The 11780-nt window shown below is 41.6% G+C and overlaps 1 long non-coding RNA gene across 2 annotated transcripts; it reads left to right on the top strand.

Moving 5' to 3' along the window:
• The first annotated feature begins 87 nt into the window (after positions 1-87).
• LOC110214580 (uncharacterized) lies at positions 88-7646 on the top strand. 2 transcript variants are annotated; one of them, XR_013485945.1, is made up of 3 exons: positions 88-328; positions 5292-5846; positions 7342-7646. It is a non-coding gene; the product is annotated as an uncharacterized LOC110214580 (long non-coding RNA). The 2 variants fall into 2 exon arrangements; XR_013485946.1 differs by lacking the exon at positions 5292-5846 and having other exon boundaries at positions 88-5230.
• The last annotated feature ends 4134 nt before the right edge of the window (positions 7647-11780 follow it).

An 11780-nucleotide genomic window follows, 5' to 3' on the forward strand; every position in this document is an offset into this window, starting at 1 on the left:
CTGGCGGGAGACTGGGGCGAGAGGGGAGCGGAACCCTGGGGATAGCCTTTGGCTAGGGGCCGGCACCACTTCTTTTCCGCCAAGGGGCCTGGGGGGTGCGGTGGGCGGGCTGGAAAGGGACTGTGTGAATGAAGCAAACTGTCTGAGCTTCATGCGCCACTATGGGTGATGAGGTCCATCAGCTGACAGGTTGGCAAGGATTGCAAAAAAAAAAAACCCACCCCAGCAACTGAGAGAAACGCAGCTTGCCCCCGGGAGTCCGGCCCCGAACCTGCACTAGGTGCTGGAGGGGTGTGCAGGCATCCTTGGACCCTCACCCCACGGCGTGGTAAGGAAGGAGAGGAAGAGAAGGGATTAGAGATTGGGAAGCTTTATTCTTGCTTTGCAGCAATAGCAAGGAAGCAAGCTCTGGGTGCGCGGTGTGTTGGGCTGTTTTCCTCTTCTTTTCACATTGTGAGGAGTCCAGCCCGCTCCGGAGAGATCCCTCGGAGTGGAGGGCCCCCTGAAAACTTGCGTCACACAACCACCACTTCCCACATGTAACTTCGGGGATTACTTCAGAGGCCGGCTGGCTGTCCCAGCCTGCTGGCTGGCTCTGCCACCAGAACTCCTCCCCTCTCGCGACTCCGGGCGCTACTTGCGCCGCCGCTGCTTCTGCGGCTGCTGCCCTGGAAATCCCAGCCTTGCAGCTGGGAGAAGGGAGCTTCTTAGCTCGGGAAAGATGCCGCGTATCTTTGGATTTCGAACCATTCATGGGAAAGTTGGGCCCTGAGCTGGACAGACAAGACCGGAGTGGTCAGGGGATGGGGGAGTGGTGGAGGCTGCAGAACAGCAATATCCCTGGTGAGGAAAAAGCTGCCGAATATTACCTCCCCCCACCCCCCGCAAGCCTCATCTCTCACATATCCTGGGTGCTGTGTCGGGCTTCCTCCTGCGTGAGTGACCCTTCATTCATACAAGTGGGAGAAACCTGGCGTTCCATTAGGAAGTTCTTAGAGGAGCAAAGACTGATCTAGGCAAGTTAGAGACTTAACTCTTATCTCAGTGTGGACCTGTAGAGGGGAGAGGGAAGGAGGAATCCCTTTTGTTCTATAGTAAACAATTGAAATCTTCCCCTCTCCCCATCATTTCAGCATTAACCGTGTGCTCTATTCAGGAATAATCAATCAACAGGTATTTATGTTGAGTGTCTCCTATGTACCAGACATAGGAGTGCTAGGCAATGAAGACACAAATACAAAGAATTGTAGCGCTCCCCACTTTCAATGACCTTACGTGTGGATGGGGAAGACAAGTATATATAAAATTTCTGCAGCATAAATACTAAGCTAAATACTTACCTCTAAGAAGTTGTTGTTTTTTTTAAACAAGGCATTATGGTGGGGGAGGGCACTGGATATTGGAGGGCATCACCAGAGAGTTCATGCAGACGGTTTCTGAGTTGAATTTTTAAGGTACTCTGTGGCAGCGATAAGAAGGGAGTGAATTCCAGGCATGAAGGATAACCAGTATATCGGCACTGAGATGGAAGATGAAGTGACCAAAGTGAGGAAGAGAGGGGCCAGTTTGGATTATGGCGCTGAAGAGGAGGAGTAATGTCCAGGGATGGGTTAGGGCCAGGTCCAGATTGTACGCAGAAACATATCTATTCATTTCCACTTTTACCGCTTTAAATGCTGCCTACTCCGCCTTTTGTATCTTTCATGGTTTAACCCAAAATCTACCTCCTTGAAATTTAATATACAGGCTTGTGCCAAGATATTTCACATTTCTATGGATGTTGCCTTAAAATTGCTTTCTAGTCTCCCCTCCCCCCCCCCCGTCCCAGTTTGATCTCCCTAGTAAAATTGCAAGTGCCAGGAAGGCAGGGACTGTGCCTTTCTCTTGTGTCCCCTCAGTAAGTACCCATTATATAGGACATGCTGAGCACTTCAAAAATGTTTATTGAGTTGAAGTCACTGGAATGAACTAACCTGGCCTCTCTAACACCTTGAAGACTTGGAAACATGTGATGATGGGCTGAGCATCTGGACAGGTTAGTCCATTACCTTCCCTGTGGAGCAGCAAGCTCTCCAGGTACTAATGGGAGTGATAGAATGGACTGTGGACACACAGTGCTCAGTTTTGAAGCAGAATGTAATGGAGTGAATAACATAAGTTGTAATCATTGTGATGATTGATGGGGGCAAAAAGAGTCTCCATGGGAATTCCATCCCCACTTTGGCCAAGGCAGCAATCCGTTGATTGACCTCTGGTCAACCTAAGGAGGCCTCACAGAGGAGGCAGAAAGTGAAAAGCTATTTAAATAATGAGGGGAGAGGGAATGGGAGAAAAGAGAAAAAGAGAGATATGCTCTAACTCCCCTGAAGTTATTTCCAGACCCAAAATAACCTTGATGTCCTTACCTCAGGTAGTACTCCTGGCATGTTATGTTATGGGATAAAGAATTTTGTCAGTAACCAAAGTCTAGGACAAACTCAATGCTGATATCTTCCTTTCCCCTTCCTTTCTGTCTCAGTCTGTGACCCTTCACATCTCTTTCTCTCTGTGACATCCCTGACAAGGATGCTAGTTCTCATACTGTCCTAAAGTTTAGGACAGCACTTCAATCAATCAGCACAGCACCGGGGGACATGAAAGAAAAATACAAGATCTCATGGAGTTCATTCATGTTCTCATTGACTTCACAGTATACGCAGTAAACAGTTTAATGGTATTTCTGGGACAGTACATGATTAAATGCCAGATAGATGCTGTATGGGTTCATCGGTCAATAAATATCCAGCCCCTACTATGTGCTAGGCATGGTACCAAGAGAGCATCAAAATCTGGGCTGGAATAGTCAGTGAAGGGGGAATCTTGAATTAGGCCTTGACAGCTGGGTAAAATTTGGTAGGTGGAAAAGACAGGGGAGGTACCTCGGACAGGGAGAATTGTTTCATCCTTGCCTAAGCCTACTCCCCTCCCCAGTATCCTTACAGCTGCTGCCCTAATCTAAGTGCTTTATCATTTATAACCTAGACTACAGCAACCTCATCCTCATTGGATGTAGCCTCCTCTAGGCTGTTCTCACCACTGCTGCTGAAGTTGTCATTTCCCATTGCTTTGACCAGACCAACTCCACCTTGAAGCCCTAGTTTGGCTTTAAGCCACGAGTTCCCAAACTGGGGTATGAGGAGCTTGTCAAAGATGTAGGGAAATATTTGATTGGATTTTCTTGAATTGATTTCCAACCAACTACAACAATGTAAATGGAAGGAACGACGACCACCAAAAAATTGAAGGTAAATGTTACAAAATGACAAAGAACAAACATGGTCCCATAGAAGACACACACACACACACACACACACACACACACACACACACACACACGCAACTTTACAGAGGTGAGAGGTCCACAGCTGTGAAACACTACAAATATTTTCAGATTTTTGGGGGATGTATTGATAGGTTTTGCTGGGATTTTTTTCCTCCTCTTTTCTTTTTGTTTTTAAAAAATGTTCTCTTTTTAAAAATGGCTTTCTGGAGGGAAAGGAAGAGGGATGGGGATGGGGGGGTTAGGTGTGTAAAAACAAAAGACATCAGCCAAAATTTATTTTTAAAAAATCCTAAAATAGTAACCTACTTTATTTCTTATATGCATGTGAATGGTCAACTTAAGAATGAATTCTTTTCATACTGAATGGGGGAATTAGTTACTGAAAGCCAAAGAATACAGGGACTAAAAAAAAGTTAGGAACTTCATTCTAAATATGGAGAGGAAACATGTAAAGGAAGGAGCACTGGTTTTAGGGTCAGATGACCTGGGTTCAAATCCTAACTCTACTGTTACCTACCTGTGAGATGAGCCAAACCACGTTCCTACACTGTCTCAATTTCCTCATCTGTAACATTTAGGGGGAATTTGACTATTTGATCTCTCCAGATGTAAGTATATGATCAGAAAATAAGATGGTTCTGCCCTGAAAAAATTTACATTAGAAGGATAGAGATAGAATGTAACATGTAAATAGAATTTGAGGATAGAGAACTTACTAACTACCAGGTGAATCTTGAAAGAAGGTAAGTATTCTAAGAAGTAAAGGTGAGTAAGAAGCACATTCCAAGAGTGCAAAGATAGGGACAGCTAGGTGGTGAAGTAGATAGAGCTCTGGCCTTGGAGTCAGTAGGACCTGAGTTCAAATGTGGTCTCAGACACATAATACTCACTAGCTATGTGACTCTGGGTGAGTCACTTAACCCCCAGTTGCCTAACCAAAAAAAAAAAGAATGCAAAGGTACAGGATATGCAAAGACATGGAAGAGGAAGATAGATTGCAAAATGTGAGAAATAGCATTAAATTAGTTTGTCAGAAACATAGTGTGAGTGCGTTTAAGGAGAGAGATGTTCAGAAACAGACCCAGCCTGGAGTCAAGCAGACTTGATTTCAAATGTGACCTTAAATACTTACGGTATGAGTGTTTCTTTAGTTGCTTAGCTGTGTGGCCTTAGGCAAGTCACTTAATTCTGTTTGCCTCAGTTTCCTAAGTAGTAAAGTGTTTAGCACAGTGCCTGGCACATAAGTAGGTGTTATATAAATGTTAGTTATTATTATTAAAAAGGTAGGCTGGAGTCAGATTGTAAAAGGCTTTAAATGTCAAGCTTTGGCGTTTGTATTTATTCTAGAGTCGATAGGAAGAATTTCCCCTAGAATTTCCTCTAGAGAAGAGGAATAATATGGTCAGACTTGCACTTTAGGAAGATCATCTGGTCAGCTCTATGGAGGATGGATGGGGAGGAGGCCACAGCGGAAGGAAAGGGACCAGACAAAAGACTTGTGAAACTCTGGGTGAGAAATGATGAGTTGGGGCTAGGCTTTGACACTTCTAAGGTCCCTTCCAATTCTACACCTTATGATGTTACCATATCTAAGCTTTTTGTGCTCTTTCCCAAACCAATTCCTATGCCTCTGCCCCAAGGACACTTGCTGGTTCTTCCATCCTATTAATTTCTCAAGGGCAAGACAACCATCATTGTCACTTATATCTTAAACTGTTTCTTTCTCCGTTTACTTAAATATCTCTTGAACTTAGTATTCCAGGAAGCCTTCCTGAATCTATCAGAAAACCAACTGTGCTCCTCTGGATGCCCATGGAAATCATATCCAAGCCCCACGGCTGTTATTTACTGACACTGTTCCTTATGCTGTCAAATATAGTTAAATAAGCTTCCACCTAAACCTGTGAGGTATGTTCAGTCTTTGGTTATCACTAATTAGCTGTGTCTGACTCAAATTTTATTTTCCCAGGAGGTACATATTCTTTGGACAGCACCTAGCATGAGATCAAGAGCGATTTTTTTTTCTTCACAAATCCTCAATTATAATGATAGCGATGACTGTCACTGGGTATAATGGAGAGGGATCCCTCCCAAATCAGGAGGCCATTCAGGAGCCTGTTGCCTCCTCTTCCATGTTTAGAGTCCTTCTGGTAGAAGCAGGGCCTGAAATGATCCAGGAGGTGGAGACAGAATCTAGCCCAGCCAGCATTACCATTAAGGATCCAGCCTCTGCCATCTGCCAGCTTGTCTTACCAGGCACCTTCAACACCAGCAAAAGAACAGCAGGAAATAAGATCAGTCAAAAACAACTTACTGAATGCCTACTGTGCACAAGCTACTATACTGGGACTAGGAGGTACAGCTGGGAAGAGGAAGAAGGAGCAGGATACAAAAGAAGCATTGGATGGGCCCTGCCTTCCCAGAGCTTATACTCTGATTCAGAAAATAGAACATACACACATGAACACAACAAATTTAATATTTATTAAGCACTGACTCTCTATATAGATAAATATAGATATAGGTATGTAAATATATATTATATATGTATGTATTATGTGTATGTGTGTGGTATGTGTGTATGTGCATATATGTATACTGTGTGATATGTGTATAAATAATCACAGGTTTGGTTCTGAGAATACAAAGACAATACTTACCTATGATGGATACAGAGGAGTAAATGTAAGGGAATTAAAAGAAGGAAGAACATTAACATCTGTGGGAATCAGGGAAGAGTTTTTGGAGGAGGTGTCCTTGAGGGAAGAGAGGGGTTGGGGGAAGGAGAGGTCTTGATTGGGAGGAGAAGGGGAGGGGCATTCTGGTTACAGTCATGGGTGATGGGGCTTGTGCATTTGCATGGAACCCAGAGATGGGGAATAGCGAGCTAGCTGCTCGACTGGGCTGCCGCAGAGAAATTATGGAGGGTCTTAAACATCCACTTGAGGAGTTTGTGTTCTATCCTAGAGGTAACTAGAACATACTGTAAACTTCTGAGGATCAACACAGTCAGATCTGTGCCTTAGGAAAATAACTTAAAAGCAATCGCATGAAAATGTCCATTAAAAAACATACCAAATACGTTGGTCAAACATGTTATCAGAAGGCAGCATGTGAGAAGAGTCAAACCTGTGGCATAGACATTAAATGCTGCCGACATTCGAAACGGGGAGAATGATTCCTGTAGTTTCAGGAGGTCAGGGACAGTTTTATGGAGAAGGTGAAACTTAGGGAACTGGAACATGAAGAATAGGTAGAGGGATGCATTTATCCTTCCTGTCAAAACAAGTTGTACCTTGAAAGAGAAAGTGAGTATTTTCAAGGGTGTTTTATTGTAGAACTCGCACATTTGCTTTAGGCAATGGGCATGCACTTGGAAAGTTATATGAATAATCCTCCTACTTTAAGAGCTCAGGGGAGCTTGCTGTTCAAAGGAATCATACAATTATTCCCTCTGTTAAATGAAAAACCCCTTTGTAAATCAAATAATCACCCCCACCCCAATTGATCTACTTCATAAATCTGAATTTTCATATGTTAAGTTTATTTAAAGTAAGACCCATATGTAGCTGTATTCTAACATTGGCAGTTCTGGAAGTACCATTGCCCTGCATCTATATGGAGTAAGCAGGAAGGAGAACTAAAATTAGAGAGATAAGGTATTTGTCTTTCATCAGTCTTAGGATGTTGGGGTTGATCGTAGTTTTGCTAATGGTGGTGATCATGATGGTGATGATAGTAGTAATTATGACACTGATGGTAGTAGTGGCCATGATCACAACCCTGTGATTACAGGTCACAGTGGCATAATCAGTGATGGTGATTATGGTGGTGATGATATGGATGGTGGTAGTCATCATGATAATGGTGGTCATAATGATATTGGTGATTGTGATGGCCAGGATGATAATAACAGTGATGACAAAATAATAATAAAATTGTCCTCCCCCATCTCTTTAAGTTGCATTATGAGGGCTGACCCTCTCTCTTTTTCTTCTCTTCCATGTACCCATTTGCAGTTGTTAACCTCCTTGACTTATAACCCTGATGCAGTGAAGAATGCCAGCTTCCACAACTCAAATCCTGGATGTGCCCAATAGATTCTAGTTGAGCTAATGACTTCCAGCAGGCCCTGTAGATCCCTGGCTTCACTCTTTATATTGTTAGTCCCATGGTAATACATCTTACCTTGCCCTTGGCCAAACTCTATCTAGATTATGTGCCCCTACTCACTCTAGAGTCTAGTGACAGGTATCTAGTAAATGTTAATTAATGAGAAAATAGATTTGAATTATAGCAAATAAAGCATATGTTTTCAGACGTAGCCAATGTGTGAATTTGTTTTGTTTGACTATATGTATTTGTTACTAGGGCTTTGTTTTTATTTTTTATTTTTTAATTGAAGTAGTTAGTGGGAGGGAAAGGGGACTAGGGATAGTTTTTAAAAAATAGAGAAAGGAGAGGCATTGAAGCATTTTTTAAATGTACAGAAGAGAAAATAAGGAAAGCCTAAAAGAATCATAGGCAAGTAGTACAAATTTGGAAATTACAGGCTGAATGTATTAAAATTTTAAAGTATCTAAAAAGAAAGGCAAGCTGTGCTTAATAGAGATTCACAGTTCAATGAATAATCTTCTTTTTCTGTTCTACCATGTATATGGAAGTGTACATTTTATTTGGTGTTTGAGCTCAGAATTTTTAAAATTAATTTTCAAAATAACTATAGCACAGAAGATTGGCTAAGTAGGACAATGGACTACCAGGAGGGATATAGAATGTTCTTTCCCAAAAGTGTCTGATAATATACATTAGATAACTACCTATCTAGAATGAGATTTTAGGGTTTTATTCAGTCTTTATAGTTATGTAGTGCTTTGCATTTTTACAAAATGTTTTTACATGCATTATCTCATTTGATTCTCTCAACAATCCTGTGGAGGAGGCAGGCCACCTATTATTATCCCCAAATGGTGAAAATGAGACCCAGAGATGCCAGAGGGCCTTGTCTAAGATCTTACAGTGGTTGATCCAGTTCTTTAACCCAGGTCTCCCGCTTCTTAGTTCCTGCTTTTCCCACTAAATCCATTTAAACCCACCTGGAGGCAAAGAAATAGGCCAATGATCCCATAAGTCTTTGGGATGGTCAGAAACCAAACCCAGATTTATTTAGGAAACAATGATAGTAGGTAACATGGGTCCTGGGTGGACTTAAAAGAGTCAAGGGACCCTAGGGTGTCAGTCTGGTTATGCTACCAGCTTAGCATTTACTAAGCACTTAATTTGTGCCAATGACTCTGCTAAGCAGTAGGGTACACACAAAAATGTCAGATGGTCCCTGCCTTCAAGGAGCTACAATCTAATAAAGGAATACAGCAATAATAGTCAGTAAAGGAGTTTTAGTCTGGGCATTTAGGGATTGGGAATAGAGCTGTGTTAGATTATCATAACCTTTTTATTAACAATGTTAGTGTTTCTTTGATTTGTTTATGTAACCTGTATAGGTCAGCTAGGTGGCACTGGGTCTGGAGTTATGAAGACTCATCTTTCTGAGTTCAAATCTGGCTTCAGACACTTATTAGCTGTGTGACCATGGGCAAGTCACCTAACCCTATTTGCCTCAGTTTCTTCATCTGTAAAATGGGCTGGAGAAGGAAATGGCAAACCACTCCAGTATCTCACCCAAAAAACCCCAAATAGGGTCCTCAAAGAGTAAGACGTGACTGAAAAACAACTGAACAACAGCATAACCTTTGTAACCTTGGACAAATCACTTCACCTCACTAGGCCTCAGTTTCCACATTTGTACAATGAGGCGATTAGACCACATGATCTTTAAGACCCATTCATCTTTAATAATCTATGAATCTGGGAATGAACATTAATACAATGGAAAATTTCTACACTGTTTCCTACCAGAGTCTGCCCAGGAACAAGAGCCAGAATTCCTTATGGGCTATGGGATACAGCCACATCTGTGGCTTCACAGGGTCCAGGATATGGCCTGGATCTCACTCTACCTTTCTTTCTCCCTCTCCCCCTATATCTGAGTGTTTTTAATGGGGTTCAGGTCCTACATAGTTGGAACTTCCCCCAGCCACTAGGGGGCCCCTGTTGCATGTATGATGATTTGGGGGCAAACTAGGGTGCAAATTTTTGTTAAACAAATGAATAAATGCCCATGACCTCAACTACAACTTCCTTGAATGCCCCACACTGGACCAGGAAGTTTGAGGTAGCACAAGGATCGTTTAGGGCCCACACAGATAACCCTCTGTGGGCAAGGTGAAATACTTAGCAATGTAGGATTCAGGAAGCACCTGCTTCTAGTTCAGCTCTTAATTGACTGTTCAGGAGCAAATCTTCTGACCTCAGTTTCTCTGTCCTGAAAAATGGGAGTGCCAAGCTTAAAAGTAATGGAAGGACAACCTTTAGATGAATTATGAAGTAAATAAGTAATAAGAGCTTATATCTATATAGGACTTTTCAATTTATATTCACGGTAACATCCATTTTCTCCTTCCATGTTATTGAGTATTTTGATTTTTGGCAGTGGTCCCCATGTAGTAGGCCAGTAGTTATCATTGCTGTCATTTTACAGATAAGGAAACTGAGTATTGTCAATATTAGGTGATATGCCTAAGGTGATATGCAACTTGTAACCGAAGGAGCAAATATATTTCCTGACTACTAACTAGCTCAAGCTTGTTTTCATTAAGGAGGAACTACAAAGCTGAGCTGTAATGTCTACAGGTAAAGGACAAGAGAGAGAAGAAGAGGAGGGGGAGGAAGAGAAGGAGGGGGAGAGAGAGGTCCAATCAGAGACCCAGGAGAACCAGTGGAGGACAGTTACTCAAGAGGAAGGTGGGAAGAATATTGAATTGGAGAGAGTGGACAATAATGACAGATGTAGTGAGAGTTGTAGGAACAGGACAACTGAAAAGAAACTCAAGTTGGGCCAGAAAGTCATCAAGGACTTTTGGGAGAGCAGTTACATTGGTGTGGTGAGGATGGAAGACCAACTGAAAATACGTAAGGATAATGCTGGTGAGAAAACACTCATAAACTGCTTCCCAGAGAAACTTAGTTGTGAAAGGTTAAAAAAAAAAAAAAAGAAAGAAAAAAAAAGCTGGAACTGGAAAGGGCAATGACTTTGTCAGGATAATAGAGACCTGAATATTCTTAAAGGTAGAGGAGAAGATACCTGTAGAATGAGTGAAATTGAGACTACCCTATGAGAAAAGGGGGATAGACAAAAAAATGTAATCTTTTACTGGGTAAGAGGGGAAGGAGTCCAGAGTAGTGGGGTTAGGGTTTCCCCTCCTCTGAGACTGCTAGAAAGCAGAAGAGGGATAGATAGGGGCGGGGCCCTTCTAAACTGGCCTCCAAATTGATACTTCAAACCTAGAATAGGCTGCAGTGAGCTGTAAGAATGGATTATATTAGTTCCTGTTTATGTTTGCATTGTATTCCCTTATTGGAATATAAGCTCCATGAGGACAGGGACTATATCTTATTGCATCCTTGTATTTCTTTTTTGTTAACTTTATTAATTTATTTTGATTTATCAACAATAACTTCCATACACTTTTGAGTTTTAAATTTTTCTTCCCCTTACTCCTCACCTCCCTCCCCAAGACAACTCTCAATCTAATATAGACTATACATATACATTCCTATTAAACACATTTTCACATTAATGATGTTATAAGGAAGAATTAGAACCAATAGGAGGAACCACAAGAAAGAGGAAACAAAACAGAACAGAAGGAAAAAAAATAGCAAATAGTATGCTTCCATCTGCATTCAAACTCCATAGTTCATTCTTTGGATATGGATAGCATTTTCCATCATGAGGCCTTTGGAGATGTCTTAGATCCTTGCATTGCTCAGAAGAGTTAAATCTATCAATATTAGTCATTGCACAACACATCTGTTACTGTGTACAACGTTCTGCTGGTTCTGTTCACTTCACTCAGCATCAGACCATACAAATCTTTCCAGGTTTTTCTGAAGTCAGCCTGTTCATCATTTCTTATAGCACAATAGTATTCCATTACATTCATATACCACAACTTATTCAGCCATTCCCCAATTGATGGGCATCCTCTCAGTTTCCAATTCTTTGCCACCACAAAAAGAACTGCTATAAATATTTTTGTACATGTGGGTCCTTTTCCCATTTGTATGATCTCTTTGGCATATAGCCCTAGAAGTGCTATTGCTGAGTCAAAGGGTATGCACATTTTTATAGTCTTTTGAGCATAGTTCCAAATTATTCTCCAGAATGGTTGAATCATTTCACAACTCTTACCAACAATGCATTAGTGTTCCAATTTTCGCACATCTTCTCCAACATTTATAATTTTCCTGTTTTGTCATGTTGGCCAATCTGATAGGTGTGATGTGGTAGTTGTTTTGATTTGCATTTCTCTATTCAATAGTGATTTAGAGCATTTTT

Source organism: Phascolarctos cinereus, unplaced genomic scaffold (genome assembly GCF_003287225.1).
Source record: "Phascolarctos cinereus isolate Bilbo 61053 unplaced genomic scaffold, phaCin_HiC Scaffold_4;HRSCAF=312, whole genome shotgun sequence".
Classification (NCBI taxonomy): domain Eukaryota; kingdom Metazoa; phylum Chordata; class Mammalia; order Diprotodontia; family Phascolarctidae; genus Phascolarctos; species Phascolarctos cinereus.